This window comes from Elephas maximus, chromosome 6 (genome assembly GCF_024166365.1).
Source record: "Elephas maximus indicus isolate mEleMax1 chromosome 6, mEleMax1 primary haplotype, whole genome shotgun sequence".
Taxonomy (NCBI): Eukaryota; Metazoa; Chordata; class Mammalia; order Proboscidea; family Elephantidae; genus Elephas; species Elephas maximus.
Genome location: NC_064824.1, coordinates 102,877,015 through 102,891,189, shown reverse-complemented (window position 1 = coordinate 102,891,189; position 14,175 = coordinate 102,877,015). Strand labels below are relative to the sequence as shown.

Sequence of the window (14,175 nt, the reverse complement as noted above, 5' to 3'; positions counted from 1 at the left end):
GGTGGTCCCAGTGATGTCCCAAAAGCATTGTCTCCATTTCACAATTGGTCTTCCAGCCAAATTTAAGAGCTTTCTTTTGGCCTTTAATCATTCTCTCAATAGTATTTGATTGTCTGCTTTCAAATAGGCTCAAGTTGTTTGAAAACATCACTTTATTGCCCCCTCACATTGTACCATTCTAGTCTCCAGTAATTTCTTTATCCCTTCTTTGCCTATTTTTCCAGTGGTTTGTCATCTTATCCTCTAAATAATGGTAACCCCTAAAGGTTAACTCATTATGGTCTATTATTCCCTATTTCCACCCTTATCCTTAGTAACACACATCATCTTTGGTCAGCTCTCTGTGATTGACTTTAGTCTAAATTTGTAGCTTAAACTATTGTTCAATATTTCCAAGACCCAGAGTTGCTCAGTAACTTGCCCAAGGCTGTCCAACTGGTTAGTGGCTGCCAGCTTTCTGAGAGCCTCTCCTGACAATTCTACAGTGATTTTTTTCTTATTCCTAGTACATTATACACTGGTCTGTTTTATGGTTGGTTGTGCTTCTCAACTTAGTGTTTTAGTATTTATGTTGCTCCATAGCTGTACACATGGGCAGATTTCAGGAATTTGTTATTCTACCATTTTGACCATAAGAGTATATTGATTCCATATGTATAAATGTGGTCATTTTAATCAGAATTATATCATCATTGCCAAGAAAGAATTTTCTGAATTAAACTATATTAAGCCAATTTTATTATTTGATCAATTTTTCTATATAAACCACTTAAGTAGTTTCCCATTTTTTTAATTGTAATTTAAAGGAAATTATTTTTCTCAGAAGCGGCTCTTATAAATTTTATGACAAAGATTTGATTTATCCATCAGGATTTTTCAAACATATCAAACTTTACCAATTGTATCTTCTGCTATTACAAGTTTTCTTTTTTGACCCTTATTTCTACTTTTTTTATGACCCTTAACTCAAAGTCTAATTGTCCAGAATCATTTTTAAACAGATAGATTTTGTTTAGAAGATTCGACTCTTCTGTCTTTTTTAAGTCAATAGCAAATTTTGCCACATGCTGTTTTAGCCATTGTCTCTTTTATTTGCGTTAATTATTTCAACAAAGTCTCTCTCTTCTCAGATTCATTTTTGAATTTTCAATGTTACCAGAAAGATTGATTCTTTAGTCAATTTTTCATTTATAACAAATTTTAGCCATTGGAAGTTTTATTTGGTGTTTTTTTTCTACAAGCAACATAAATTATGAATGAGACAAAAGGCTAATAGTTTGTATTTCATTAATTCAATCACAAGTATTGAGAGAGTTCCAACTACAGGGTAGCTACTGTTCTAGGCACTGATGATATAGCTGTGAAAGCAGGTAAGATTCCTGCTCTTAACACAGCTTCCTTTCTAATGTAGGCTAGAAGAGGGCACACAACAAAAAAATGAAGAAAAAAATCATGTAGCAAATAGGGCTTTGAAGAAAATTAAACAACATACTGTGATAGTGACTGGTTAGAAGGCTACATTATGCTGGGTTGTCAACTAAAGTTTCTCTGAAAGGTGACATTTTAGCTGAGACCTAAATGACATAGTGACAAACATAAAAAGATAGTCTGTTTCTTAACTGTTATAGTGATAAAAATTTTTTAAAAGGTGAAAATGTGTTCATAAACTTTCAAGCACATTATGTACCACTTTTCCACACCACATGAGGAATGAAGACCAAACTGTGAGGTCATAATGGCAGAGTTAAAGCATACTGTTTTTGCAAATTGCTTTCTTGCTTATGGCCGCATATAAAATCAAAAAACCAAACCCGTTGCCACTGAGTTGATTCCAACTCATAGTTACCCTATGGGACAGAGTAGAACTGCCCCATAGGGTTTCCCAGAAGCGGCTGGTGGTTTTGAACTGCTGACTTTTTGGTTAGCAGCCTGACCTTCTAACCACTGTGCCACCGGGGCTCCATGACTGCATATGGCAAGAAAGAAATATGTAAGAAGAAAATGGTTGTGCCAAGGTGGTATGATTATATTTTTTTGTTCTCAAAATGATTTAATATTTGTTGTAGTTTCTTATTAAAAAAGTATAAATGTGCCTTTTATGCTAATATTTTTACCTGTATGGATCATATCCTAACTCTTCAATGAGACTGAAAGGTCAATTGTGGGAACATGCCCCATGTTTTATCCTTCTTTTGTCTCACCATTGAATACTGAGCACTCAAAAAAAAAAAAAAAAAATACTGTGGCTTGATGGTTCCTAAAGATTTACTAGCAGCAAATAAAAATGAAACTTTAAATATGAATTTCCTAATGAAAAGTAGAAGTAAAATACAGGTAGTCCCCGACTTATGACAGTTCCATTCTAACAACTCTGTCCTAAGTCAGTTCTGATGTAAGTCGATTACATTATTTTTTTTTTTTTAGCTTTTTTATAGCCTAATATATGGCAGTGTTTTGAACAATAAATCATAATATTGAACATCTTCAAGTGAACATCTGAGAATGATAACATCATCAAAATACCGGCTGCAACATTGTATGTAGTACGTATTACTAACAATGTACTAAAAAAACAGGGTGGTAAGGTGCAGTTCATCATAACTCAAATATGTCGTAAGTCGAGGACTACCTGTATTAAGTTCTTCCAACAGTCATGGTGGGATCTAACCATATGAATCAAGTGCATTCCTGTAATGGATATTTGTAGGCTTTTCTCTTTCAGTGAAACTTTCTATAAAATAGTGGAACTTTTCTTATAGAGTGACATTAAACCAACTCCTCGCCTTTTCAAATAGGAATAACTTATGGATGAAGGAACTTGCGAAACAACAGAACAAACTCCCCTAGAAGAGTGAGAGAACAACAAGCAGCTGTTCACACAAAGACTGTGACAACCATGACCATCTGCAATTTAAATGGCAGCCACATTTGTGCTTTCTTCCAAGGACTAGTGCCCAAAAACTTCCTCTGTCCGTGGCCTGCATGGAACCCAATGAGGAGCCGAGCCAGTGGAATTTCATCTGCAAGTTCACTCTGAAAGGAATGGAAGGTTAGTCTTTTCTGCTTCCCCTTCCAATCTCCTTTCCATTCTGTAATATGTAAATATACACATTCACACCCACTGACACTGGTAACTTTCAGCAAAGTCTAGGTTTTGTTTAGAGAGACCATTTTAAACAAACAGATGAAGTGCACATAATATTTTTACAACTCAAAATCTGGACTACTTAGCATTAACATTGAGTCATTGAAAGAGCTCCAAGTAAAACTGCATAATATAATGTACCCTGCCAATACTTAAATGTTTTTTTTTTCCTATGGAATCACAAGAATTATGGTTAAAGTAAATAAATAAATGCCAGTCTCTACACAGGAGTCTAGATTTATAGAGTGTGGTTTCATATGAAGTGACAGGGCCAATAATACTTAAATGTTTCTGGTGTTGCACTGTCTCAGTGGAAAAAAAAAATCACAATAAATGCCACACTTTAGGGGTAGTACAGCATTTGGGCAGCATTCCTACTGCTGTAAGCCTTGGGCAACCTATTTCTCCCCTAAAATCTTTACATTCATTTTCATAAAAGATGATTACTCATTCAACAAATATCTTTTGAGTATCTATGAAGTGCCGCGAAATGTGCTAAGAAATGAAAATATAAAGAAAAAAAATATGTGGTCCTTGTCCTCAAGATCACTGGCTAACAAGGGTATAGTCATATAAATAAATGTAATCATATAATATACTATATCATATACCATAGTATATATAGTAACAAATAACCACAAACTTAGTGAGTTAAAACCACACAAATTTATTCTCTTACAGCTCTAGAGATTAGAAGTCTAAAATCAAGGTGTTGACATGGCTGTGTTCCTTCTGGAACCTTCAGGAGATAATCTGTTTCCTTGCCTTTTCCAACTTTAGAGGCCACCTACATTCCTTGATTACTGGTTCCTTCCTTCATCTTGAAAACATAACACTTCAACTTCTGGTTCTATTTCCTTTTTCTGACTTTGACCCTCTTGCCTCCTTCTTGTCCCCCTTCCCCCCCATGATTAAATCGGGCTCACCTAGATAATCCAGGGTAATCTCTATCTCAATCCCTAATTTAATCATACCTGCAAAGTCCCATTTGCTATGTAAGGTAGCATATTCATGGGTTCTTGGGTTTAGGAAGTGGACATCTTGGGTGGGATGCATTATTCTGTCTTCCACGGTATCTATTATAGTGTAAAGGGCCTCTGTACAAAGCAAAATGGAAACATAGGAGAAAAAGTCTCTAAATCTAATGGAACTCAAAGAAGAGGCAGCATTTGAAGTGGTATTTTAAGGCTGAATAGGAGTTTTCTTGATGAAGACATCAGAGGAAAGCTTTGAAGGAAGAGAGAACAATGACATCCTATCTTCTTGAAGAAAAGGAATCATTCTAGAGGACCAGAAAGTTGTAAAGTTACAGAATAGGAAGGGACTTTAGAAAAACTCTGGTTCCAACCATAATTTTTGACAGTTAAGGATACCTGAGAATCTTGGCCAGAGAGCTGAGATGACTTGCTCAAAGCCCCAAGGCTGTTCAGTGGCAGGCCACGTGGGCACTAGAACCCTGTTTCCTTTCCCTCATTTAATTTCTTGAGAGACCTTCTAATACTGAGTGAGATATCTACTTAGGTCCAGATGGCTGGGATTTCTGCCTATTTTCCAATTTCAATAAAATTAATGTGAATTTAATGCAGAAATCTACCCATTGTTAACTGGCAAAAAGTACAGTGTTTGATTTTAACTAAAAAAAAAATACGTTTCCCCAAAAAAACCTCAGAGTCCTTCTGGATTGATAGGAGCAGTAAGAAGGATAGAAATAAAGATAACGAGCCATATTCATTTCTAAAATGGCAACTCTTTATAAGCTCAGTGATTTCTTCCTAGAATATGAATTGGCAGGTGTCAGTGGCAAAAGTTGCCTGACTACAAAATGGATGTTTGTTGAATATAAAACCCATTAACGCTTATAGAATTCACTGTCTCAGGGATGAATTCACGACAATGTGATGTTCACAGAGATGTACTAAATGGGCTTTTAGGCATTTATTTTAGTCACTGGTGGGCAAAAGGCCAGACTTGACTCATAATCTGCAGCCCGAGCTCTTCATAAGTACTTTTGTAAGTGATAGGCCATAAGGAGTCCTAATCGTGCTTCAGCACATGACGTCACTTAAGCGTGAGCGCGTGCATACCCTGACAGCTCCTAATCACAAGTGTCTGTCCTTTCATGGAAATTCAGAGAACTAATCCTGGTCTCTCCCCTAGATTTCCCTTTGGGAAAGTTACATAGTTTTGTTTTTTTCTTGTGCTTTAGATGAAGGTTTACAGAACAAATTAGTTTCTCATTAAACAATACCCATATTGTGTTGTGACATTGGTTGCCAACCCCACCACCTATCAACACTCTCCCTGTCTCGACCTGGAATCACCATTTCCATTCATCCAGCTTCCCTGTTCCCTCCTGCCTTCTCGTCCTTGCCCCTGGGTTGGTGTGCTCATTTAGTCTTGTATACATGATTGAGCTACATGTATTGTTGTTGGTTTTATGAGCCTGTCTAGTCTTTGACTGAAGGATGAACCTCAAGGAATGACTTCAGTACTGGGTTAAAATGGTGTCCGGGGGAGTTTTTTTGGTTTGCTTTTTAAACTTATGACAATAAAGCAGTGGATAGTTTTGCCCGATTGTACATTATTGGAGGTTCACTAACTCCCTTTCCAACTGCCAGGCATGTTCCTGTGCTTCGTGTCTAGTTTGGAGGGCCTCACAATGATCAATTTCTCCTTACTTTCATGTTTGGATTTTCGATAGCAGTGTTTATTTATCATAAGTTCATGGGCATCTGGAGTAAGAGACACTTATTGAGTCAGATAAGCTAGAAGTTGAGGAGAAATAATCACCAAATTATTGTGAATTGAAATTTCAATCCCGTTTTACCAGAAACCCAGAAAGTGATCACAGGCAAATATCTTTTTTTTTTTGAGAATGCTATTATTGCAAAGAGATAAAAATAATGGGATAGTCTTTCATAAGTGCAGAAAAGATGACTGGGTCCAGATTGGAGAATTTGCAGGGTTAGTCGGAAGGGAGCACATTGGCTGACAAATTAGTTAGAAATGGGGACCAACAGTTCAGAAAATTTGTCAAGACAAAGAGAAATAGCCTAGAGAGTACGAGGAACTAGAAACAAGGGGTTATGGAACCAGAATTGGCTGTGTGCCCAAGAGCAGTGTCCTAGACTGAGTTTTGAAGAGAAAGATGAACACATTCCAACAGTGGCTGGGCAAGGAACATAAAAATCCAGAGACAAGGGAATTATGTTGTTGGGGGATTAGAAGGCATGCACTTTGTTCCTGAAGCTTTTGTATAGAATTCAGCCTGAAAACTCAGAACCAAACAGGGCTGGATCTTACTTTCTCTGTGTGGAGGGGTGGGTGAGAGAGACTAGTATTTTGAAAAAATCTGGAAAGAATTATCTCTAAGTAATATTTATACAACTATTAATGGTAATAATAGAAGTAATTTGAGTTAGATTGTCTAGCTGGATAGATAGGGTTCAAATCTGCCCCTTCTAGCCAGGAATCTGTGGCTATACTTAATCTCGCTGGAATTCAATTTCATTGTCAATAAAAGGGAAATAATAATATCATCTCATGGTTTATTGGTGATGATGGAATGGAATAATGTATGTAAAGTGCTTGACCCACAGATGGACTCAGAGATTGTTTTTTTTGAGACTGCCCACTACCTTTTCTGTAGCCATAATATTGAAGAGGGTACCTCCTGTGTTAATTCTCCCTAATCTCCTTTAACATCTCTTCTCTCTACTTCTTAAGGTACAAGGAAGCAGTACAAATAGCTGATTGTTGGATATGAATCTCAACCATAAACTCATGGAGCTAAATATGTAACCTGGTTAATTTTTCTATAACTGAACTTAATTCTTATCACAAATCCTTCTGTGCTTATATAACAAATTATTCCTGAAATCTTAGTGGTTTAAAACAACAAAGGCTGGCCGGGGGCTCTGTTCTACACAGTGTAAGTGCCGCAGTGTCATGGATTGAATTGTGTCCCCAAAAAATGTGTGTCAACTTGGCTAGGCCATGGTTCTCAGTATTGTGTGATTGTCCACCATTTTGTCATCTGATGCAATTTGTCTATGTGTTGTAAATCCTATCTCTATGATGTTAATGAGGTAGGGTAAGTAGCAGTTATATTAATGAGGCAGGACTCAATCTACAAGATGAGGTTGTGTTTTAAGCTAATCTCTTTTGAAATATAAAAGAAGTGAGCAGAGAGATGTGGGGACCTCATACCACCAAGAAAGCAGCACCAGGAATAGTGCACTTCTTTTGGACCCAAGTTTCCTGTGCTGGGATGCTCCTAGACCAGGGGAAGATTGATGACAAGGACCTTCTTCTAGAGTCAGCAGCGAGAGAGAGGCTTCCCCAGGAGCTGGCACCCTGAATTTGGACTTCTAGACTACTAGACTGTGAGAGAATAAACTTCTCTTTGTTAAAGCCATACACTTGTGGTATTTCTGTTGTAGCAGCACTAGATGACTAAGACACCAGTGACTAGTCTGATCAGGCTCTGACATCTTCTAGATATACTATCCAGTAGGCATGATCTCTAAATATCCTCAAAAGAGTAAGAGACGGTTGGAGGTGGAGGACCATCTCTTGAATACCTCAGACTATGATCACTTCTGCTCACAGTTTGTAGGCAAGAAATAGTGGCATGGCCACAACCTAGACTACAGAGTAAGCTGGTAGATCTGGGAAAGCACTTTTTGCCTCCTTATAAATTTCAAGGGTATAAGGGCTTTCTTGGTGGCAAATGATAGAAGAAACCTAACTCAAATTTGTTATTGTTATTTGCCATTGAGCCAGCTCTGATTCATGGCAACCTTATGTATAGCAGAATGAAATGTTGCCTAGTCCTGTGCCAACTCAAACTACATTAAGCAAAAAATGAGATTTTATTCGCTCACAAAACTGAAAAGGATATTTATTACTGGTATAAAGCATGGCTGGGTTCACAGGCTCAAATTGTGTTATGATTTTGGTTTCTCTCCCATCTCTGAGCTCAGCCTGTCTCAACTTGCCTTCAAAATATCTAGAAGGTTTTTCTCATATGATTAGTAAAAATGGCCATCAGCAGCCCTCAGCCCACCTCGCTCCCTCTTAGTACTGCTATTGAAAAGAACATATCTTCCCTCAAGCTCTCATGGAAAAGTCCTGGCAGGGGACTCTTATTGGCCTAACTTGGATCACAAACCTATCCTTGTTCCAATGACTGTCACCAGGATAGGATGCTCTGATTGGCCCAGCTTGTGTCACATGGCATCCCTGTAGTAGAGGTTGGATGGGAGAACAGATTCATCTCCATTCAAACCATATGGCACAGGTTTCCTGCTGAAATGCTGAGTTCTGTTAGGACGAGGAGGAAGAGTTCCAGGACAGTCAACAACACCAGCTGCTCATCACAGTAGGTAATGCTCTCTAAGTCACCTCTTTCCCCCACGTATCGCTTGGGGCCAGTAAGTGGCTTCTATAATGTATGTCAAAGGGAATTACATTGGAAGTGATAGGTGTTGATGGGCAAATGGTCACTTAATCTTTCAATATTTTGTGGAAATAATGGTTATGTCTTTTGTAAATTTGACACAGAACACATCTGGGAGATATTTGAAGTAGAAAAGCACTATGATCAATGATCTATGCCAAATCATAAAACAGTTCTTTTAAAGTAAAAAAATAAGGATGCATCCCATGGGCAGGAGGAATTTCTCATACTGGCTTTATGGGGTGCTTTATGGCCAGCCTGGATTACTGTGTCGCTGTATCTCAATCTCTTCCAGGAAGTCACCGCTCCATCTCCCATGCCCATCAGCCTGAATTCAATCCTGTGCCTGCCAGGCCTTGATCTGAGTGGCTATCTAGCAAAATAACCAATTACATTAGGGACTGTGGCCTCCTGACGACTTCCTCAGTTCTGTTTCTAAAGCCCATTTAAAATACATTTCTCGTTTTACTACACATTCAAATTTTATTCCTCTGGTTATAGAACTATAAATGTCTGCATTTCATATAGACTCAAAATGAAGGGTATATAAGTATGTATAAATCACACTGCAAAAGTTGAATTTTCTTCATTGAATTGTGCTTGATATTTGGCTGGATGAAAATTATATTATCTAGTTACTGCTCACACTTTTCCATATCTAAATATGCAAAAGAGGCCCATACACAATGCTTCTTTTTTTTTTTTTTTTGCAATTGGGCTACTATAGACCATATTTTAAAGTGAAATAAATTTTCTTCCTGAGATCTAACAATGCTCCAGTGGGTATGCATATTTTTTATGCCCATATGATTGGAGTTAAGTTTCCTCATAAAAATTTGTGAGGTTCAGTTTTTGGGAATTGAAAATTGATCTATTGTGCAAAATGTGCAAAAAGGGAATAATAATATTGACCCTGTTCTGGAAGGTGACGTGCAAAACAAGGACACCACCTCTGAGGACATACTCCGGGCTTTTCAAATTTGGGTTTGGATAACTCTATAGAAGGTGAAGTCCTCTGGGGCTTTACGAAAAAAGGAAAGGGGAGCCTCTTCCTACTGCCTGCGAGTGGAGAGGCTGTTTCTTTGTCCACTTCAACAAATAATAAATAATCACCAGGTGCAGGGGCTGTATCAGTAACTAGAGGGACGTGAGCTGTGCAGACTCCACCCTCCACAGCTGCGAATGCTGATAGCAGAGGTGTCTTAGGGTCTGTTACTCTGCAACAAAGGAAACCAGACTCAGCCTGATTGTTATTTGTTTTTTTTTTTAGTAGTAGACTTTAGGATCCCTGAATTTAACCTTATGTTCACCCACCCAACTGCTATGTCTATTTGTGAGGTCCTTAAATCATGCCTATATTCATGGTTTCCCAAAAACATTTGTCAATACACCAAAGTGTCCACACAAACTAATGGAATCATCAGAATAAAGATAGGTAAACACCCACAGCGGATTCTTGAAAGTAGAAGAAATCACCTTCAAATATGTGTCTCTTTTCCATGTGTTTAAATTCCTGGAAAAGACAGAACTTTCCAACTCGCAGGTAGGGAATTTCTAGCAGAGACCAGAAGGCCAGATATGGAACCTATAACTACCCCTTTCCTCCATAAGCAACATCTTTTAGGATCCCATTTTTATCTGTTTTTTTCAATGTAATTACTACATCTGATACTTGAGAAATATGATAAACACACATGAAGCAACAAATTAAGAGATGATTGGAGGATCTCTTCAGTTGTCTAGCATCTGGCAAGACTATGAGTTTCTAATACTTGCTTCCTTCCCCTAAACCTTGACAAGACAAATAAGAGAGTTTCAGCAAATTGCAGATTTAATTGTTTAAAGAGGGGTTTTATGTTTCCAGGGAAAGAGATATGTGGTCTTTGCTAACTACACTGAAGTTAAGCACTTCCAAAATCTACATTGCAAAAAGTTCCATAAACAATGTAAGGACAGAGAATATGCATTTGGCAATTCAACACCACTGGTATTTGAGAATGGGTAAGAAGACCCCTTTTGAAAAGAATTTAACCTTAGAGTCCCACAGTAATATTAGCTTTATGCATACAATAATACCAGTCCTCACCAGCTCCTTCCCCTTTTTCCTCGTCTATTTCTCCATTTTCTTTTTCTTTCCTGACACTATTGTGGATCTTGGGCCTTTTCATCCATTTACTGCTTTATAAATTAGTCTGTTTTAATTTGAGCATTTGCATTTTGACTCCCCCTGCCCCTGCTCCTTTTTTCTCCAATTAAAGAAGTCCTAACTTTTAGGTCCAGCCCTAGTCCCACCTCTAGGTAAAGGTCAGCCTGTCTCTAACCCCTACTGCTGCTCAGAGGAGTCACGGTACATATTATCTGCACCATTATTTTGACACTTATTGCCTGCTCAACCCACACTGTCTTTTTATTCTTGGTATGTGTCCTTTCTTCTAACTAGATGGCGAACTTGAAAGCAGGAGATTATTGAGGCTCCTTTCAGTATTCTCAGTACCTGGATTGGCACCTCTTATAAGCTACTTTAGAGGCACTAAGTGCCTCTGACTTCCTATCCAAAGAGAAAGCCACCTGTGGATGCTCTTTTCCCTTCTTCCCCCAAGACAACTATCCCATGACACAATCTGAGATCAAGCATCAGTTGTAGTTGGTACCAAGTACCAGCTCTGTAACACACCCTCTTATTGGCTATCCCTCCTTTCTTGCCCTACCCTGGGATTGCACTCCCTAATGAAATAGCACATAAGTTTTTGCCTCAGATTCTGTTTTTTGAAAAATTCAAGCTAAGATGTGCTACACAGTGACTCCTTCAAAGAAAGACTTTCTGCCCAGCTGCAGGGAGTGAAGCCAGCAGACAGCCTCTGGCTGTCAGCTCCTTCAGCGTCTGTCTCAGCTGCAGAGAGACACCTTGCATTGAAATGTGGTCCTTATGAAGATAACACCTTAACCCAAAGACTGGATGGGTCTTTTAGGACAGAAGTTCTTTGTCACTACTGGATCATCAGAAAGATATATTAGTATTGGCACTAATTTATTTTAATGTGTATATGCTTTTCATTTTTTTTTTATGCTCATCATTATATATTTCTGAAAAGCCCAAAATGTGGTAATCATCAGGATAGAACATGTAGAAGGTGGAATCCAAAGCATTCATGAGGGGCACTTATTTAGGAACAAGAGCTTTGGAATTAAATTGTTGCTGGGGGCCATCGAGTCAGTTCCAACTCATAGCGACCCTATGAACTACAAAACGAAACACTGGCCAGTCCTGCACCATGCTCACAATCATTGCTCTGCTTGAGCCCATTGTTCCAGTCACTGTACCAATCCATCTTGTGGAAGGTCTTCCTCTTTTTCGATGACCGTCTACTGTACCGAGCATGATGTCCTTCTCCAGGGACTGATCCCTCCTGATAACATGTCCAAAGTATGTGAGACATAGTCTTGTCATCCTTGCTTCTAAAGAGCATTCTGGTTGTACTTTTTGCAAGACTGATTTTATCTTTCTTTTGACAGTCCACAGTATATTCGATATTCTCCACTAACACCATAATTCAAAGGTGTCAATTCTTCTTCTGTCTTCCTTATTCATTGTCCAGCTTTCATGTGTGTATATGATGTGATTGAAAATACCATGGCTTGGGTCAGGCACATCTTAGTCTTCAAGGTGACATCTTTGCTTTCAATACTTTAAAGAGGTCTTTCACAGCAAATTGCCCAACACATTGTGTCTTTTGATTTCTTGACTGCTGCTTCCACGGGTATTGATTGTGGATCCAAGTAAAATGAAATCCTTGACAATTCCAATCTTTTCTGTATTTATCATGATGTTGCTTATTGGTCCAGTTGTGAGGATTTTTGTTTTCTTTATGTTGAGGTATAATCCATACCGAAGGCTGTGATCTTTGATCTTCATCAGTAAGTGCTTCAAGTCCTCTTTACTTTCAGCAAGCAAGGCTGTGTCATCTATATAATGAAGGTTGTTAATGAGTCTTCCTCCTGATGCCCCATTCTTCTTCATATAGCCCAGGATCTCAGATTATTTGCTCAGCATACAGATTGAATAGGCCTGGTGAAAGGATACAACCCCGATGCACGCCTTTCTCGACTTTAAACCATACAGTTGCCTCTTGATCTATGTACAGGTTCCTCATGTACACAATTGTTTTGGAATTCCCATTCTTCACAATGTTATCCAGTTGAATGCCTTTGCATAGTCAATAAAACACAGGTAAACATCTTTCTGGTATTCTGTGCTTTCAGCCAGGATCCATCTGACATCAGCAATGATGACATCCAGCAATTTCCTATAATTGAATTAGAAAAGTATTATTGCACCATGCTGGGTGTTTTATAAGCATGTCACATTTGCTATTTCTATTTTAAAATAATAAGAATAAAAATAGTTTGAAATGGAAATATTTACCTAGAGATCAAGAAACACGGCAGTTTGATGGCTAGTGTGTAGCACTTATTAGAGATTTTTTAAGGCTCATAAGGAGAAAACTGACAGTACTTTAAAAAAGTTGCTGGCTTTTTTACCCAAAATCTTGTGTCCCTCTCATGTATTCTCTTGATAAATATCACACCTCTCCTTTGAATAATGAGCATGAGACTAATAATGTCAGGTATCCTGGGTTATTTATGGAAACCTTGAATTAGCTTGGCAGTTGTGGCTTCGTCACCAGCGCTGATAGATTTCCGTAATCATTTTGTAAAAACCCCAATGGTATCTGTCAGTTCAAGTCTGTGAAGGAAATGCTAGTGGATATCAGGCAATGAACCTCTTGCCAGTAGTGATTTCCAAGTGTTTAAATATAGATTTCACCTGTCTTGAGAAACTGGAGTAAAACTCACCATGCTGAGAGAACAAATGGAAAAGTGTAGTCCTGTTTGGAAATCTCTAAATTCAATTATAAATCATTAAAAATAAGCAAAAGAGTGTGATGCACCAGTGAATAAATCTCAAGGTAGCATTTTGTTTGGATTACGGTTCGTAACCAAGACCCTTCGTTAATTACAAAATCACAATTATTTCCCATGATTTTAGAGTCATTAGGAACACTGCAGACTTGATCCACTGCCCCTTTTAAGCCCCATGCCCTACATGGAAAGAGCCCCGGCTCGCCCTCCACTAGAATTCCCCAATCTCTCTATCACTGGCAGTGTTCTAATCCCGTGTAATTGTATTAGTCTCAATAGCAGATTAGCGCTAAATCCCCCAAAGAAAGGGAGCTGTCAGCCCTGCTATTGTTTTCCACTTAATGTGATTCCAGACAGCAAAGAAGAAAGGCAGCCAGAGCCTTCGTCTCACATTACAGACCACAGTTTCTAAACCAATTAAGGAAAAGGGATTTACAGTCCTCAGGATTAGAGACTCTGTTTATATTATCCTGTATTTCTTCTCATAATGCCCTCCATTTTATGTCTCCTAACAGCCATCTCTCCATCTGCATCTTTGGAACGCACCCTTTCACTTGCCCGTATTGCCCGTTCGTTTTCCTGTCTCCTTTTCTGTGTTTGCCCTCGGAGTGCAGTCGTCGAGCTGGCAAATTCTTGCTGATTGTTTTAA

At 38.4% G+C, this 14,175-nt stretch overlaps 1 long non-coding RNA gene across 1 annotated transcript in view; it reads left to right on the top strand.

The window, feature by feature from the left end:
- LOC126078013 (uncharacterized) overlaps positions 1 to 14,175 on the top strand; it is a 68,852-nt gene that overhangs the window by 32,570 nt on the left and 22,107 nt on the right. The window contains exon 2 of the long non-coding RNA XR_007517935.1: positions 2,796 to 3,049. This is a non-coding gene — a long non-coding RNA (uncharacterized LOC126078013). The remainder of the gene's footprint in view (positions 1 to 2,795; positions 3,050 to 14,175) is intronic.